Here is a 16,150-nt window from a genome sequence, read left to right on the forward strand (position 1 = left end):
GAATCTTCCCGGTGCCTTCCTACGTCTCCCCGGTCTCTGGTGCACCCACCCGGACTCCCTCTGGCCTCCTGCGCTCAAGGGACTGGGTGCTTCACCACCCACTTCAGACTCCGCGGGCGCGCGGCAGAGCGGAGCCGGAGGGCGACCTTCCCGGACCGTCACCCACAGCCCCGCGGGCCGCCCTCCTCGCGGGCCCACCTCTTACAGGCGCGGCGCAGCCTGGGGAGGCGTCGTCCCGGGGTCGGGGTCGGGGTCGCGGTCACGAGCGGCGGACTGCGAGCCCGGGCGGCGAGGACGCGAGCGCGGGCAGCGCGGATGCGGGCTTCACACGGACACCTCGGGCTGCGCGGGGGGAGCGCGGGGCGAAGGCCCCACCCACACGCCGGGCCCTCGGGGCACCGGTGCTGGGCAGAGGGCGAAAGGCGGGGCGCCTCCGCCTGGCTGCGTGGATCTCAGGGCGGAGCCCACGACCCTTGTAGCGCTGGTCCCACGTGCCGCACAGCACCTGGCCGCCGCCTGCCCACTGGCGGGGAAGCGAGATGGCTATTCCCGAGCACGCAGGAACAGTCCCCAAACTCCCCTCTCCAGGGCTCTTCCGAAATGGACAGCTTGCCGTTAGCCATGGTAATCAGGGGACGCCACCCCTGCTGGTCAATGTCCCGTCTGGCCTGGACGGCGTTGGTCACAACGGTGCCCTGCGCCCCTGAGCATCGGGGACGCCGACGCCTTGGGCTTTTCCGTGTAGAACGTGGTCCGCGGAGAGCAGGCAGCGTCTTCTACTGAATGCGCTTCCCAGAAATTAGGTTCCCGCGCCCCGGGGCCAATAAAATCAGGAACTAAATCGACGGGGAAAGAGGGTGGAAAGGAAACTATGTGAATGAAAGTATTACTGGAAACAGTTAATAGTGTTTTTCCACACTCCTGTACTAAACACTTGTTTGTAAGACAGGGCTCGTGTAGAAAAAACACCTGGAAAGTGATTGTGCTGATTCAGGAAAAGGGTTGTTATCAGGCTTTATGAGTGTGTATGACTATGCCAAAATTCACCTGCTGCATCTACTCTCAGAAATTACTACTTGCATCTATCTAGTTTCTGGTTTTCATTTACAAACAAAAATATCATTAGTTAAGTTATTTTAAGCAACACTAGGAATTGCTGTTAATTCTTCACCCCATACAAGAAAGTGTTAGCCAAGAGGCCTAGATAAGAAAACTAATTACACTTACTTTTTAAAAATTAATTTCAGGTGCACAAAACAACATAATGATTAGACATTTATATCCCTCACAAAGTGATAATCCCCCAATTCTACTACCCCTCTGACATCGTACATAGCTATCATAATGCCATTGACTACATTCCCTATGCTGTGCTGTACATTCCATGACTATATAAATGTTTAATTATAGTTGACATTCAGTATTATATTAGTTCCAGGTGTACAGCTCAGTGGTTAGGCATTGACATAACCTATAAAGTGATTCCCCCTTAATAAGTCCAATACCCATCTGACACTCTACATAATGTTACATTATTGATTATATTGATTGATTATATTATTATATTGATTATATTGTTGATTATATTCCCCATACTGTATTTCACATCTCCGTGACTATTTTATGACTACCAATTTGTACTTTCTAATTCCTTCACCTTCTCCCCCACCCCCAACCTACCTCACATCTAGCAACCATCAGTTTTTTCCCTGTATCTATGAGTCTATTTCTGTTTTGTTTGTTCATTTATTCTGTTCTTTAGATGCCACATATAAGTTGATTACACATAATTTTTTTAGAATATTAAAAATGCTATACTGTATATTTTTGAAGGACTTGAAAGTATATATCTATTATGCGCCCAAACACTTGGGTGAAATTGGTTTTTGTTTTTTTTTTTGGGTGAAATTGTTTTTGTGCATTAAATTTCTGAGTCAGTTTAAAGGACCTCAAAAACCCGTATAAAAATACATTTGTGATTTTAAACCAACGTTGGAAAAAATTCTTCAGAGCTGGCTCTTAATAACTGCAAACTTGAAAAACACTCTAAAGAATAAAACTTTGATATAAGTTGATATAAGTAAAGATGAAATAAGTTGATATAAGTAAAGATGATATAAGTTGATATAAGTAAAGATGAAAAATTTGATATAAGTAAAGATGAAAAATTTTCCACCAAACTCTGAAGACAGTTCCAAGAGGGGACTTATAAAATGAAGAAAACACACATGAAATTAGTAAAAAGCACATTAAAAAAAACCAGGATATTAAGTTGTCTATAGCATTCTGCAACTATGTAAAACAAACAAAAAAAAAACACCAATAATTTTTACTTTGAAAAATAGCTGGCAATACAGGAAAATGTTTGTTTTCTTGGTAGTAACATTGTAGTTCTTTTTTTTCTTCTATTTAGTGTAATTTTCCAAATTTTGTACGACATACTGCAGATATACAATAGTTTACATAGGAAATTGAATTTTGTTTAAAGATAAAATTAATTGATAAAATGCTAGTGTTTGTTTTTAATCAGGAAAATGTACATACAAAGACACATAACAATACAGTCATGTTCTCATCCAAAATAGGGCTAAAACCACTAAAATAAACAAAAAACTTTCTGCCTTGTTTTTGGTCTAATTTCAAAAATATTTTCATTTGTGATTTTTTTCATATTGATACATCAGTGAATTTGCTAACTAAAGTTATATTAAATCTTAACCTCCTCCTAATACTGTCTCAAGTTGACCACTGCCATCAAATCCTGTTTGACAAATTCAGATTAAAGCCAGAATTACATAAATGGATTGCACTGTAAAGGAAAGAGTCATTTTAACTTACAAGTTAGCACTTTATTTGGGGCTAATTATTTTCAAAAGGCCTGTTGTGTCTTAGAGTTTTGGTATTTTGGTTGTCTCTTTTAGTGTTTTAGAATATTACAGAGGGAGAAACCTAAAGATGAACTTCCTAATCTTACATATGAATCACCTAGTCCAGAGGACACCAATTTGCACAAGTGCAAAAGTTACAAGGATAAATGGGTGACTCAGCTTTTCTCAGACCACAGCCCTCTGCCCTCTGCCTCATGACATCTGTATTATTTTATCTAAAAAGAGTAACTGCCCAGTATTTATAGAGCCCAGTATTGAAACTCTCACTGAATGTGTTCTCAATCTGGCACTTTTTCTTTTCCATTTATTTAGACTTTTTTTCTCTCTTATTGCATATCAAACAAGAAAAAACATTGCAACACTTCAGCCACATAACATCTGCTTTTAGTCTTTTCTAAGCATACATGTATTCTTAAAAAACAAAAGTGGGCTTATGAATGTATACAAAGCACCGAGATGAAGGGTATCATCTCAAATCAGACAGTCTGTGCCTGAATCTTGGCTCTCCCACAGCCTGGAGATTTGAACTTGAACTAGTTACTTAGTCTTTAGATAGTCATTGGTAATCAAGGGAAACAATATTCCTGGTACTTACAGAGATTAAATGCGATAATGTCTGCATATGCACTGAACAGTCATTATCTCTGTCTGGTTAGCACTCAGCAAATCATAGCTATTATTATGTAAACTGCTCTATAGGTTCCCTGTCATTCAATACCTTGCTACAACTTTATACTTAATGCTGCAGTTTCAATGGTTTGTGATGTACCATAATTAATTTAACCAATCTTCCTATTATTTACGAAACACCCTGGAAGCCATGTCATTGCACACACCCAGATAAATTCCAGAAGGGAATTGCTGGAGCAAAAGGTTATGCCATTGAAAAATTATTAATACATGTGCTCAAATACCCCACAAAAGTTTGTGCCAAATTCAGTCTCTCGACAATTTGAAAGTTTCTTGTTCTCCTAAACTCTCACAAAAACTGGGTAAAATATTAAGTTTAATTTTTTAGAATTTGACCTATGACAAATGGCTTATCAGTGTTTTAACTTATATTTCTTTGACTTAGTGAGTGAAAATAAACTTTTATATTGTTTTATGATTACTGGTTGATTTGCAAATTTTCTCTGTAAGCTCTTTCCCCATTTCTTCCTATTAATTTTCTAGGTGGCAGAATGAGTAAACAGAAGAGCCTGGATCTCTGATGACATTATTGATCTGCTGTACTATCTCTAAGTTTCTGAAGTCACTGTCACCTTTTATGTACCTTGCAATCAAACCACAGAATTATCAAAATTCTCATTTCTTTACAATCCTAACTGAAAGCTTTGGAGCCATCTAGAGTCCACACCCTTGACACACACACTGGAGATCTAAAATGGCATTAGCAGGGGTGAGTTGTGACCATGTACTTTTGTAGGCAGTGTCATGACATAAAGAGACAAACAGGGAAGATGTCCTTCAGTGAAGGGAGCAGACAGGCTCATTCATGAAATCACTTGAGCCTCACTCCTGAAAACTTGAAAAATAACTGGGAGATGTGGTGGGGTTTGGGGTGGGATGGAGGTGGTAATATCCTTTATAATAATCACACCAGTGAGGGGTTTGCTTGTGCAGTTTTTACACAAGTATCAGTGTGTGATGGAATGTCAGCATAACTCGCAAAGGATACAAATTTGTTTAATATTGATAAAGGATATGGCTTATTATACAGAAGAGCAACCTAAGCACTCTTCTCATTAAAGGAACAAACTTCCTGGGCCTGTAACTCCATGAATCAGGTGCCCTGATAACAAAGCTCCCACAGGGACCTATGACAGGCTCTCTTCACCGAACTTACCGCATTTTTAATACCCTCTGTTAGATTAAAATATATATGTCTTTTTCTTCTTTAGCTTCCATGGCTGAAAGTGTTTTTGTAAGTAATGTTTTATTGAGCCAAAAATGGTAGCCAAAAAGACCTGTCTTGGATCATGGAGTCTAAACAACCAGCAGCATGGCTAGGTGGAAAAGACAGCATGTACACCCTCCCAGTTAATGCTGGAACTTCAAATTAATTTCCAGGTGGCTATTTCCAGGTGGCAGATTATTTTAGCCAGGCACCATTGAACTCCAGGAGCCTCCCCTTATTGTTTACACTTGGGCTTCCAGGACCATTTTCCCAGCCAATCTACAGGAGAGGACATTTCTTTATGCAGACTCTGGGCATATTCCAGAGCTGGCCCCACTTCACCTTCTCCACCCTTGCTCATGCAAATTCTTTCAGGCTACCCCTTTCTCTCCCTCCCCCCCACTTGATGTATAAAAACATTTGCAAAACTCTGGGGCAGTGGACATGCTGTCTTTCCCACCTAGCCATGTTGCTGATGGTTTAGTCTCCATGCCCCAGGACTGCTCTTTTTGCTAGCATTTTTGGCGCAGTAAGACCTTGCTTATAAAAAGGCTTTCAGCCACGGAAGTTAATAATTTTGTGCTTAACTTTCAGCCCCTAATGTGGGCAAAGTTTTGGAGAAACAGAGAGGGGTGCCACTCTCTCGAATCCGAGCATGACGTCCACAGAACCCCCTGAGGCTCATCGGACTCTGGGTGCCATCTCTTTCTGCCTACCCAAAGCCTTGGATGTTGGGAACCCTCACTCTGTGATGGAAGCATGTGGTTTTATTGCACCAGGGTGGGGCATTCTTTCAGGAAAGTGTCCATAGGTGCCGCTCAAAAAGTCATGAGGGTTTGTTCCCTCTTGTCGGTACCAGGTCGGTACAGTGAATGTGAAGGAGAGTCTCACTGGTTCTTCATCTGACTTGTGATTTTTTTCAGGGGACTCCCTCAGTTTTCAGGTACCTGTATTTCCTTTTTTGTCTTTGTCTAAGAGAATTGGACACGTAGTGACATCTGGTGGCCATTCCATGTAATTAATTTGGGGTTTTGTTCCAAGTCAAAGCCATTAGCTTAGCTTTGGAAATTGTATAAGGGTGAGCTTTCCACTGTGAAGATAATAGAATAGGCAGTGACCCACTGGGGAGGGGCACTCACGAAGCAGCATTCTACTGACCAGACAGTATTTCTCAGACTTGATTGGTTGAAAGCAATTTAAATTATAGGAAATCAAAACTCCAAAACGTACCCTGCCTCTTCCCCAAAACACCAGGTTGTTGCTCTGAGAGAAAATTTGGGGCTGACTTGTGCTTTTTTTTTTTTTAATCTAAATGCATTAACCTTACTAAAAAATGACAAGTTAGAATGAGAATCTTTTTCTCTTCTAAATTTAGATTAGCAGTAGAAAAACTTTGTGAAGCTAGTTTCTTGGGCCTACCGTGTTTCCCTGAAAATAAGACCTAGCTGGACCATCAGCTCTAATGCACTTTTTGGGAAAAAATTAATATAAGATGTAGTCTTCTATTACATCATATAAGACCCGGTATCATTTTGTATTATATTGTATTATATTATATTACATTACATTATATTATACCACATTAAAATAAGGCCTGGTCTTACATTAATTTTGCTCCAAAAGACACATTAGAGCTGATTTCCCAATAAGATGGAAATTTTTAAAATATTATTGAGATATAAGATTATGAAAATTGGTATATTTGAACAGGATTTAATAATTGATCAGAAATTTGGTCAAATTGGAAGTTGATTTCTCAGTCTGAAAGGAATATTTTAAAAGTTTTATCAGGTCTTCCTGCTGAATAATCAAATACAAACCCAATCCACAGCTGCCGGAAGCTGGGAAACTAAAGGAAAAAATTGAGAAAGGGGCACTTTTAAAACACAAGCAGGGCTGGCCTGTGGCTCAGGCGGATGGAGCTCCATGCTCCTAACTCCGAAGGCTGTTGGTTCGATTCCCACAGAGGCCAGTGGGCTCTCAACCACAAGGTTGCCAGTTCAACTCCTCGAGTCCCGCAAGGGACGGTGGCCCGCGCCCCCTGCAACTAAGTTTGAACACAGCACCTTGAGCTGAGCTGCTGCTGAACTCCTGGATAGCCCATCTTCTCAACCACAAGGTTGCTGGTTCGACTCCCGCAACTAGCAACAGCAACTGGACCTGGAGCTGAGCTGTGCCCTCCACAACTAAGATTGAAGGACAACAACTTGACTTAGAAAAAAGTCCTGGAAGTACACACTGTTGCCCAATAAACTCATGTTCCCCTTCCCCAATAAAAATCTTTAGAAAAAAAGAAAAACACAAGCAGCTGAAGTCTGCTCAATCTGACCCCCCTTTTGTCCAGCCTCCTTAAAATTGTCAAGGGCAAATAAAAAGTTTGTGTCTTCTTGCCTTTCCCCTACACAGAGGGGAATCAGCACTGTCCTGCAGATTCAGCATGAATCTAGTTCTCTGCAAAATACATGATGACTATTTGGATAGGCCTGAGTCTCTCATGGCCTTCTTTGGGCACAGAGAAGCAGAGGTCCCAATTCCCAGGTGGGAGCCTGCACCGTGAATGCAGAAAACAAGACTGTCGGGGTCAGATACAATGGAATGGCAGCCAAATGGGTACAGCGATGACCTCTTGCTTTGCAGGAGGACAGCAGAGAGAAAGCTGGATACCAAATACCCTTATGTGTGCCATGCCAACTGAATGCCATCAGGAACAAAAACTTGATCAATGTGAAAGGCTCTACTACTATGTATGTGGCCTTGCTCCAATGTAATACATGTGCTAAGCTCGCCATCCAGGCAGGTATCAGGAAGTTATTTTCATGTCCGATAAATACCATGACGGTGAGGAGACAACAGCTGCGAGGCTCATGTTTGGTATGGTGGGGGTTACCTTTAGGAAATTCACACTAAACTGCAGCAAGATTGTCACTGACTTTGATTCAATTAACAGCAGCGAGTCAGAAGCTTCAGTGAGTTATATCTCATGAAACCTCTAAAAGACTGGGATCATCTTTTCTCAGGAGCTGCTGATGCCTTTCATCTTGAAGTTACACGGAACTTCTTAAGAGCCAGTTCAGCAAAAGTAGACATCTAAAAACTATAAAGCTTCAAATCGTCCTGACTCTCCCTCCTGTCACGTGGAATCTGCCTCTGTTTAAGCTATTGATTTAGGGTTTAAGGTAAAGGAGCCTGTAGATGGCCTGCCGCCAAGGGCTGAGTGGGGTGCCTCCCTCTTGTGCATCTGGCTCACAGGGATGCTGGTGGCTCTGCAGAAGGGCATCAGCATGTCTGTCATCCAGTGCAACTCACAGCTGCTCCTCGCTGCTTACATGTGCTGGAAGGGCAAATAAATGATTGTGTTCCTGGCTGGATGAACAGAACACCTGACCCCAATGAAGCAAAACATGTAGTGCCCTTGGGGAAAAAAAAACTAGGACCCACATGACAGTGGCATTAAAGTATGTGCTTTAGAGATTTAAGGAAACTCCCACCCACCCATCCACCCATAAACACCTAGACAGGATGGCGCATCTGTCCTGACGGTCGATGAGCATGACTGAGCTCTGGATACTCTCTCTGCTTCTGCCGTCCTGCTACCCACTGCACAGTGTGGCACATTGTCCCTCTGGAAGTGGGGATCTCTGTTGTTTTTGCCTCTTCTTTTTGTTTTGGTCACAAGGAGGTCTTACACTGGTTTATCTGAATAATGAGTTGTTCCCAGAGCGGGCAGCCTGGCTCCTGTCGTCCCTGAGACCATGCTCTGCTGTGGTGGTGGGGATTGTGTGGATGGGAGGGTGGGTCAGGCACCACTTCTGCCACCTGGAAACATGTTGTCACTCCTCCACGTGCCAACTCGGTTTATCTCCAAGGCCACTCCACAACCGAGGAGTAAATTAATTCCTATCCTCTAAGTGAAATGTAGGGAAATTCAGCCCGTCTCAAGGTGATTTATTCCAGATCTGTTGGTGACCGGAGCTCATTTGTGCTCCTGGCCACATGTCTTCCTTCATTGACACAAATCTCACCTTCCTAACCACTGTGACTTAGGGAATATGTGGCTGTGCACCTTTAATCTCATTTCATTTTTAATAAACATGCCCAGTACCTTTGTTGACAAAATAGTTTCTTTATCCTAAAGATAATTACTGTTTTAAAGTGCTCTTAAATTTTTATGAATTTTTACTTTGTCTCTGAGGTTTTGTATTTCATATTCTGGGACATTTTGTAATTTGGCTGCTTACCAATATTATTAAAATCTAAAAGAAAAAAATCTGTGTCTTCTCTAGAATTATTAGTAATTCTGTTTATGTTCTGATCTTGTTGTAATCTGTTTTTATTTTTTAGTATGTTTTACATGTGGTATAGAGAGTTTTTTTACCTCAGAAGGTATTGTTAATTTTAATATTTAATTGGCTTATATAAATGAAGAAATATAATAGAAACTAACCCATTATTTTCCAGATCTAGTAAATATTTAATATTAAAGTGAGATAGGATAGGGCAGGACACTTGGGGGACAGGAAATGAAACATCAACCAAGGACAAAAACCAATGAACCAGGATGGGGCACAAACAGGCCAGAACTGACCAAGTCCAAGATGGTGACCTCCAAGTAACCTCCAGCCTCATTATACCTCATTAAAATACATTGCCATACTATATAACATACCCACATCGTCATGACACTCCGGAATATAAGCACAAAAAGAGGGTATATCACCGATTCTCAGAAAAGCCCACCCATTTCCTGAAATTAATTTAATATTCCTCCCCTTCATCTCCACATAAAATACCTACCAAAATGAAAATTACTGCCACACCTCAAATCAAGGTTGTCTCTCCCTCAGAGGAAACCTCTGCTCTGCCTATGGAGTAGGTCTCTATCCAATAAACTACTTTCACTTTGCTCTCTGGCTTATTCTGAAATTCTTTCCTGCACATAGCCAAGAACCATCTTTCCTGTAGCAAAAGCTAGTTTAAGTTTAGTTTGAATAGACGTCTTTTAAAGTTATTAACTTTAAACATAATATTTTGTTCTACCTGGGTTTATAAAAGTAACTTCATGTTATCTCTGTTACAATATTTGTCAATAGCTTGGACAATAATTGACTTTAAAATCTCATACTGTTATTAAGAGCTAATAATTGAACAGATAAAAGATTCTCGATAACACTTTTTAGTAATAATTATGTTGTATGATATATATGTATATATCACATATATATTATATATACACACACTCATATACACAGACACTTAAACATAGTTTCCCAAAATCTTTTGGTAACTTGAAACTTTAGAGTTTTATTAAGTTAAATAAAAAAAATTATTAAATATCAAAAGTAAGTTTACCTACTTTTGGCTTCCTATTACAGAGAAATAAAAAGATAAATATGGATCTGTTAATGAATAAACTTTTTTAAATGTTTAGCATAAAAATGGCTAGGATGGTAACTTTATGTGTGTTTTTACTATAATAATTTTTAAAATAGGCATATGAAAAGCTAATTGTAATACAAAGGAGTATAAGTATCACAGAATTTAAATTCTTATTAATTATAAAAGTAGGTATTGTTAATATTTATGGCTGTTTTGCTTAAGTATATTTTGTATATGAATTATAGCCATGTGCGTGTGTGTATATATATATATATATATTTTTTCCCCCTGTGGATTATATTCCTGTGTGAGGAAGAATACATACAGAGAACTGTAAGACAAAAAAAAGAAGGAACTGTACGAAGAAAAGGAAAAGTTGATTGACCCTTATGGTTATACAATAATCAGGTAATGAGAGTATGTGATAATGGGTTACAAGATGATGTAGTCATCAAATGCTATAAAAAGAAAAAAATGTTACTTCAGATTCAAAGAGAAAATGGAAAGCTATGTCCCCAGAATGATGTAGCAACAATATGGCAGGGCACCTGCTGATGCTAAATGATAATCCAACATGACCGGTCACAGGGGGTCTACACGCTGGTGATCCTCAGCTAACTTAATTCATGTAATACTGACAAACACTAACTTTTCAAAATGGGATAAGTGCAATATAATCTCCTGAACTGGATCCTGGCACAGAAAAAGAGTATTAGTGGGAAAGTGGTGACATACGAATAAAGTGCTCATTTAATCAACAATAATGTACCAATGTTACTTTCTTAGTTTTGACATATAACATGGTATATAAAAGGTTAACATTAAGAAAAGCTGGGCAAAGGGTACATGGGAACATTCTGCACTATCTTTTTAACTTTTCTGTAAATCTAAAATTATTCCAAAATTAATAGTTTATGAAAAGGGGGAGGGAGGATATCCTTAAGGTTGTACCTACCCACACAGGGACACAAAACTGAGCTGCAGTGACGTTCTGATGACAGCAGAGAGGGGAGTATACACGCGTCATTTCAAAATAACCCAGAGAGACGGGGGAAGTAGTGACTGGTACAGGGGCGTGAGAGAGGCTTCCACACGCTGGTGATTCCTTTTTCATCACCTGATGGATGTGATCCTTTTATGATAGAGGGACTGTACTTTTTATTACATTACGGCTCAATAAAAAAGAAGTAGACAATAATGTTATAAAGATTTTGTGGGGTATCCGATGGACACGTGTCCCAATTGGGAGACCACCTCAGGGAAGATGTAGATGCCTGATCACCGCAATGTACACCTGAAGCTGAAGCTGAACAATAGTGAATGTCAAGTATAATTTTATATACATATAAAAAAGTAGATATGGGGATGTTGGGTATAGCATAAAGAATATAATCAATAGTATTGTAATAAATATGTATGGTGTCAGAGGGATACTAGATTTGTTGGGGTAAAAGATGGGAGAGGGTCTAGGGGCAGGGTGAAAAAGGTGAAGGGATTAAGAAGTACAAATTGGTAGTTACAAAATAGTCATGGGGATGAAGGGTAAGCATAAGGAATATAGTCAGTAGTATTGTAATAACTACATATGGTATCAGATGGGTACTAGATTTATTGGGGTGATCACTTTGTAAGTTATACAAATGTCTAATCACTGTTATACAACTGAAACTAATATACTATTGTATATCAACTGTAATTGAAAAATAAAACAATTATTTTTTAAAAAAAGAAGTTGAAAAATACTTATTAGTATAAAAGTTAGAATAATGTCAAAATAAATGAGATGTACATGTGGGGAAGAAAAGAACCTACATAGGGCCAGTTATAGCAGTTATTATATCATAAGTAAAATACGCAGAGCTAGGAAAGAACTTGGCAATTACCAACTCCTGGCATAAAGTTCTTTATGTTGGTGCCCTGGAGATACGGATGCAGCTGGGCTCACAGGCCCGGACATCTGCCTTGGAGCCAAGTTCCCAGGTGATCCGATGCATACCCAGGTCCTACCACTGAACTACCCCAGGAAGGTAAGTCACCAGGTCCCCGGCTCTCTACACCTGTAGTCCAAAGGCCCAGCCAGGACCCCTGGGATATTCTAATTCCACAATAGATAAATCTCAGTAAGACCTACTCACCTTACATGGCTAATCAAAGCTTTTTCTATCATAATGGCTTTTCTACATTATAAATAACACTGAGTTTTTCCTACATAGTTTAGATTTCATCCTTCTACAGCATCAATACATTTGTTATTTACTTACTAAATAATGTCACTTTATAAATTCATGCAATATTGAAGCTAGAGGGCAACTAACCCACCTATTCTTTTTAAAGATGAAGAAACTCATACCAGAGATATTAGTAACTTGTCACGTGTTTCTAGAATTCTTCTTTAGTCAATAAAGTAAACTACACTTCTCCCTTGTGGTTACTGCCTGACTAGAAGAACTTATAAACAGTACAGAATATCACTAGTTTATGACTTGGGTTATTTTCAAGTATAACTCAGTTCATGTGATTTCTGTGAAAGTTTCTGTTGAAAATAATTCTAGCTGCACAACAGTATGATGGCAAACGAAAAGAAGACAACAAAATACTTCATTGAATACTTAAATCAAAGTGCTCCACTTTAATGTGTAAATTATGTAAATCAGAGAGGAATTTAGGAAAATTTCTTAAGAAATAACAACTTTAGGTAGGCAATTGTAAGGAAGATAACAGTCATGCACGCCAAGGCCACGTGATTCTTCCACAGGCCCCAAGGTGAGAGGTCGATGCCCTGGTTTATCAAGTATTCCTCGCCAGTACAGCTGAAATGCAACAGAAACAGAATATGACTTCATTCTCAACATCTGTCCAATTTCACTCAATATATTCATTGTTCCTTCATTAAAGAAGCCTGTAGGTTATCAAGCCTTAAATAACTATCCCTTCATATAAAATAGGTAACAACGAATGCTTACAATTCTCCTAGGTATTATGCTAAGCAACCTGCACATAACGCTTCACTTAATTTCTAAAACAACTCAATGGGGTAGATATTATACACATTCAATACATAAGAAGACTAAGGTTTAAGGAACTTAGTCAGACTCACAGACTCACACTTTGAAGCAGGTTGCCTCTCCAGATTCATTTGTTTCCAAATCTATGATGCTGCTCTCTTCAAAGGGCAGAAACATTTACTAAGAAATTTTTCACTTACTCCTGATGGGGAAAACCTCAGCTTTAACACGTGACATCTAGCGCCCTCACAAAAATGATCAATGCCCTGTTGGGAACTCATTACCCATAAACCACCCATACAAAAGAAGGCAGGCTAAGAATTCCAAACTAGGAGGAGAGGCAAGGAAGGGCTTCTTGCCACAGTTGTACTTGCTCAGCTCTTGCACCAAGAGTGGAATGAGCATCTCAGGCTCAGCGGCAAGACCTCACCAGCAGGCCCAGTAATCAGGTGTAGGCCTTGTAGCTGGAGGAGAGCAGGATGCAGTACCCTGCCACAGGTGAGACAAGCACCTGGTACTAAAAATACAGACACAGCTATTACCTGGTACCATTTTTGTATGACTCTTGGCATTTACTAGTTCCCAAACAAACATCATACACAGATCAAAAGAACGTGAGTGGACAGAATAAAGAAAACTCTTCATACAGGTTTCTGGCAATACACTGACCCTTGAACAACACAGGGTGGGGGGTTAGAGAAGTGACGCTCCACACAGACAAAAATTCTATTATAACTTTTGACTCCCCATTAAGTTTAACTCTAATGGCATATTGCTGACTGGAAGCCCTACCCATAAAATAAACAGTAGATAGACACATATTTTGTAGGTTATCTGTATTATATACTATATTCCTACAATGAAGTAAGCTAGAGAAAATATAATTTAAAAAATTATAGGAAGAAAAAAATACATTTACAATATTTACAGAAAAAGAAACTCCACATAAGTGAGCCCCTGCCTTCTAATGCATATTGTTCAAGGATCAACTACTTCAAAACAGCACTTGTGATATTATTAAAAATTATTTCTGTTCTACTGGAATGGTTATGAGATTTAGAATACCAACATTCTCTTTTCTCACATTAATTAACCAAAATCAAACCATTAACAACAATTATTGAAAAGGAAAGTGTAACTTAATTTTTGAAACAACTTCTAAGTTTATTAAAATTGGCTTTTGTTTACTTGACATTTGTTTTACTGACATTACACAAAGAAATGGCATTCCTTCTCAGCTTATTGAAATATGTGTTTCTCAAATGCTCAACATCACTAATCATCAGAGAAATGCAAATAAAAATCACAATGAGATATCACCTCACCCCAGTCAGAATGGCTATCATCAACAAGACAAATAGCAACAAGTGTTGGAGAGGCTGTGGAGAAAAAGGAACCCTCATACACTGTTGGTGGGAATGCAGACTGGTGCAGCCGCTATGGAAGGCAGTGTGGAGGTTCCTCAAAAAATTACAAATAGAATTACCATATGACCCAACAATCCCTCTCCTGAGTATCTACCCAAAGAATTTGAAATCATTTATACATAAAGACACCTGTGCTCCAATGTTCATTGCAGCTTTGTTTACGGTGGCCAAGACATGGAAACAACCAAAATGTCCTTCAATAGATGAATGGATAAAGAAGTTGTGGTATATATACACAATGGAATACTATTCGGCATTAAGGAAAGATGATATAGAAACATTTGTGACAACATGGATGGATCTTGAGAGTATAATGCTAAGCGAAATAAGTCAGACAGAAAAAGCAGAGAACCCTATGATTTCACTGATATGTGGTATATAAACCAAAAACAACAAAAGAACAAGACAAACAAATGAGAAACAAAAACTCATAGACACAGACAATAGTTTACCAGAGGGTAAGGTGGGTGGGGGGTGGGAGATGAGGGTAAGGGGAACCAAATATATGGTGATGAAGGAGAACTGACTCTGGGTGGTGAACACACAATGGGATTTAGAGATGATGTATTACAGAATTGTACACCTGAAATCTATGTAATTTCATTAATAATTGTCACCCCAATAAATTTAAAAAAAAAAAAGAAATATGTGTTTCTCCATCTATAGGATACATCCTTCAATAGGTAGTATTCCAAGTCAGTTTAAAAATAGGAACAAAAACTGTGCAGAGTTTGATTTCATGATGTCTCATAAACAGAGAAGGAAGGGGCACGTGCCAGGACTGTGGCAGGAAAAGGTTCACTCCCTTTCTGCTTCTGCTGCCCTTTTAGCTCTTACTACTGACCATGGGCTGGGCTCCCAGGAAGCCATTAGTTTGTGGATCCACACACTTCACATAAGCCATACAGTGCAGATACTGCAAGGCCTTGCTAAAACACCAAAGCAGCTCATTTCAAACTCAAATGTTCTGAAAATCAAAACTCACACCCACAATCAAAACAGCAAAAGGAACTTTTAAAGGGCCCAATACATACAACACATAAGAAACATTTCTCCAACATAGATATAATTTGATCATAGTAGAACACCTACAAATTGTACAGCACTTTCACGTGCATTAATAAACAACTCCCTTTACAGATAAGAAAACTTAGGCTCACAGCAGTCACAGACCTGAAGGGACTCACACCAGCTCTGAGCCCAGTGGCCTTTCTACATCACACCACACAGAAAGCAAACCCATTATGGCACTGAGTGTAAACTTACATGGCAAAGCTACACGTATTGTTTGCTGTTACATTGAGTCCCGGGCAGAAGTTCTGTCCCAAAAATTCATTATGCTGCAAAGCCTGAAACACAAGGAGGAGCAGGGAAAGGCAAGTATTTCTAAATTTCACAAAGTTTCCAAAAAATTATCACAATCCCATCCTCCTAGTTTAACTTTACTGTTATTTCTAAAAACAAACCAAATATCACACGCACAGCCTTTGTCATGCCAAGGCAACTACAATGAGTTTTCCTGGCAATCAAGTGGTCTAATGATGGGATTTTGGCTTC

At 39.5% G+C, this 16,150-nt stretch overlaps 1 protein-coding gene and 1 pseudogene across 3 annotated transcripts in view; both read right to left on the bottom strand.

Annotated features, from left to right (window-relative positions):
• The window catches only part of LOC308490195 (broad substrate specificity ATP-binding cassette transporter ABCG2), a 46,172-nt gene extending 45,621 nt beyond the window's left edge, over nt 1-551 (bottom strand). Inside the window, exon 1 of one of the 2 annotated variants that reach the window (XM_081032115.1) lies at nt 206-551. The gene's annotated coding sequence lies outside the window, so the exon portion shown is untranslated. Of the gene's footprint in view, nt 1-198 lie in introns of both variants that reach the window. The other variant, XM_081032116.1, reaches the window with a different exon arrangement.
• A 12,272-nt stretch (nt 552-12,823) lies between these two features.
• The window catches only part of LOC308490394 (broad substrate specificity ATP-binding cassette transporter ABCG2-like), a 32,615-nt pseudogene continuing 29,288 nt past the window's right edge, over nt 12,824-16,150 (bottom strand). Inside the window, exons 14-15 of the transcript in view lie at nt 15,860-15,942; nt 12,824-12,971 (exon numbers count right to left, since the gene is read on the bottom strand). The product of the transcript in view is annotated as a broad substrate specificity ATP-binding cassette transporter ABCG2-like (transcript). The remainder of the gene's footprint in view (nt 12,972-15,859; nt 15,943-16,150) is intronic.

Source organism: Rhinolophus hipposideros (genome assembly GCF_964194185.1).
Source record: "Rhinolophus hipposideros genome assembly, chromosome: 1".
Classification (NCBI taxonomy): domain Eukaryota; kingdom Metazoa; phylum Chordata; class Mammalia; order Chiroptera; family Rhinolophidae; genus Rhinolophus; species Rhinolophus hipposideros.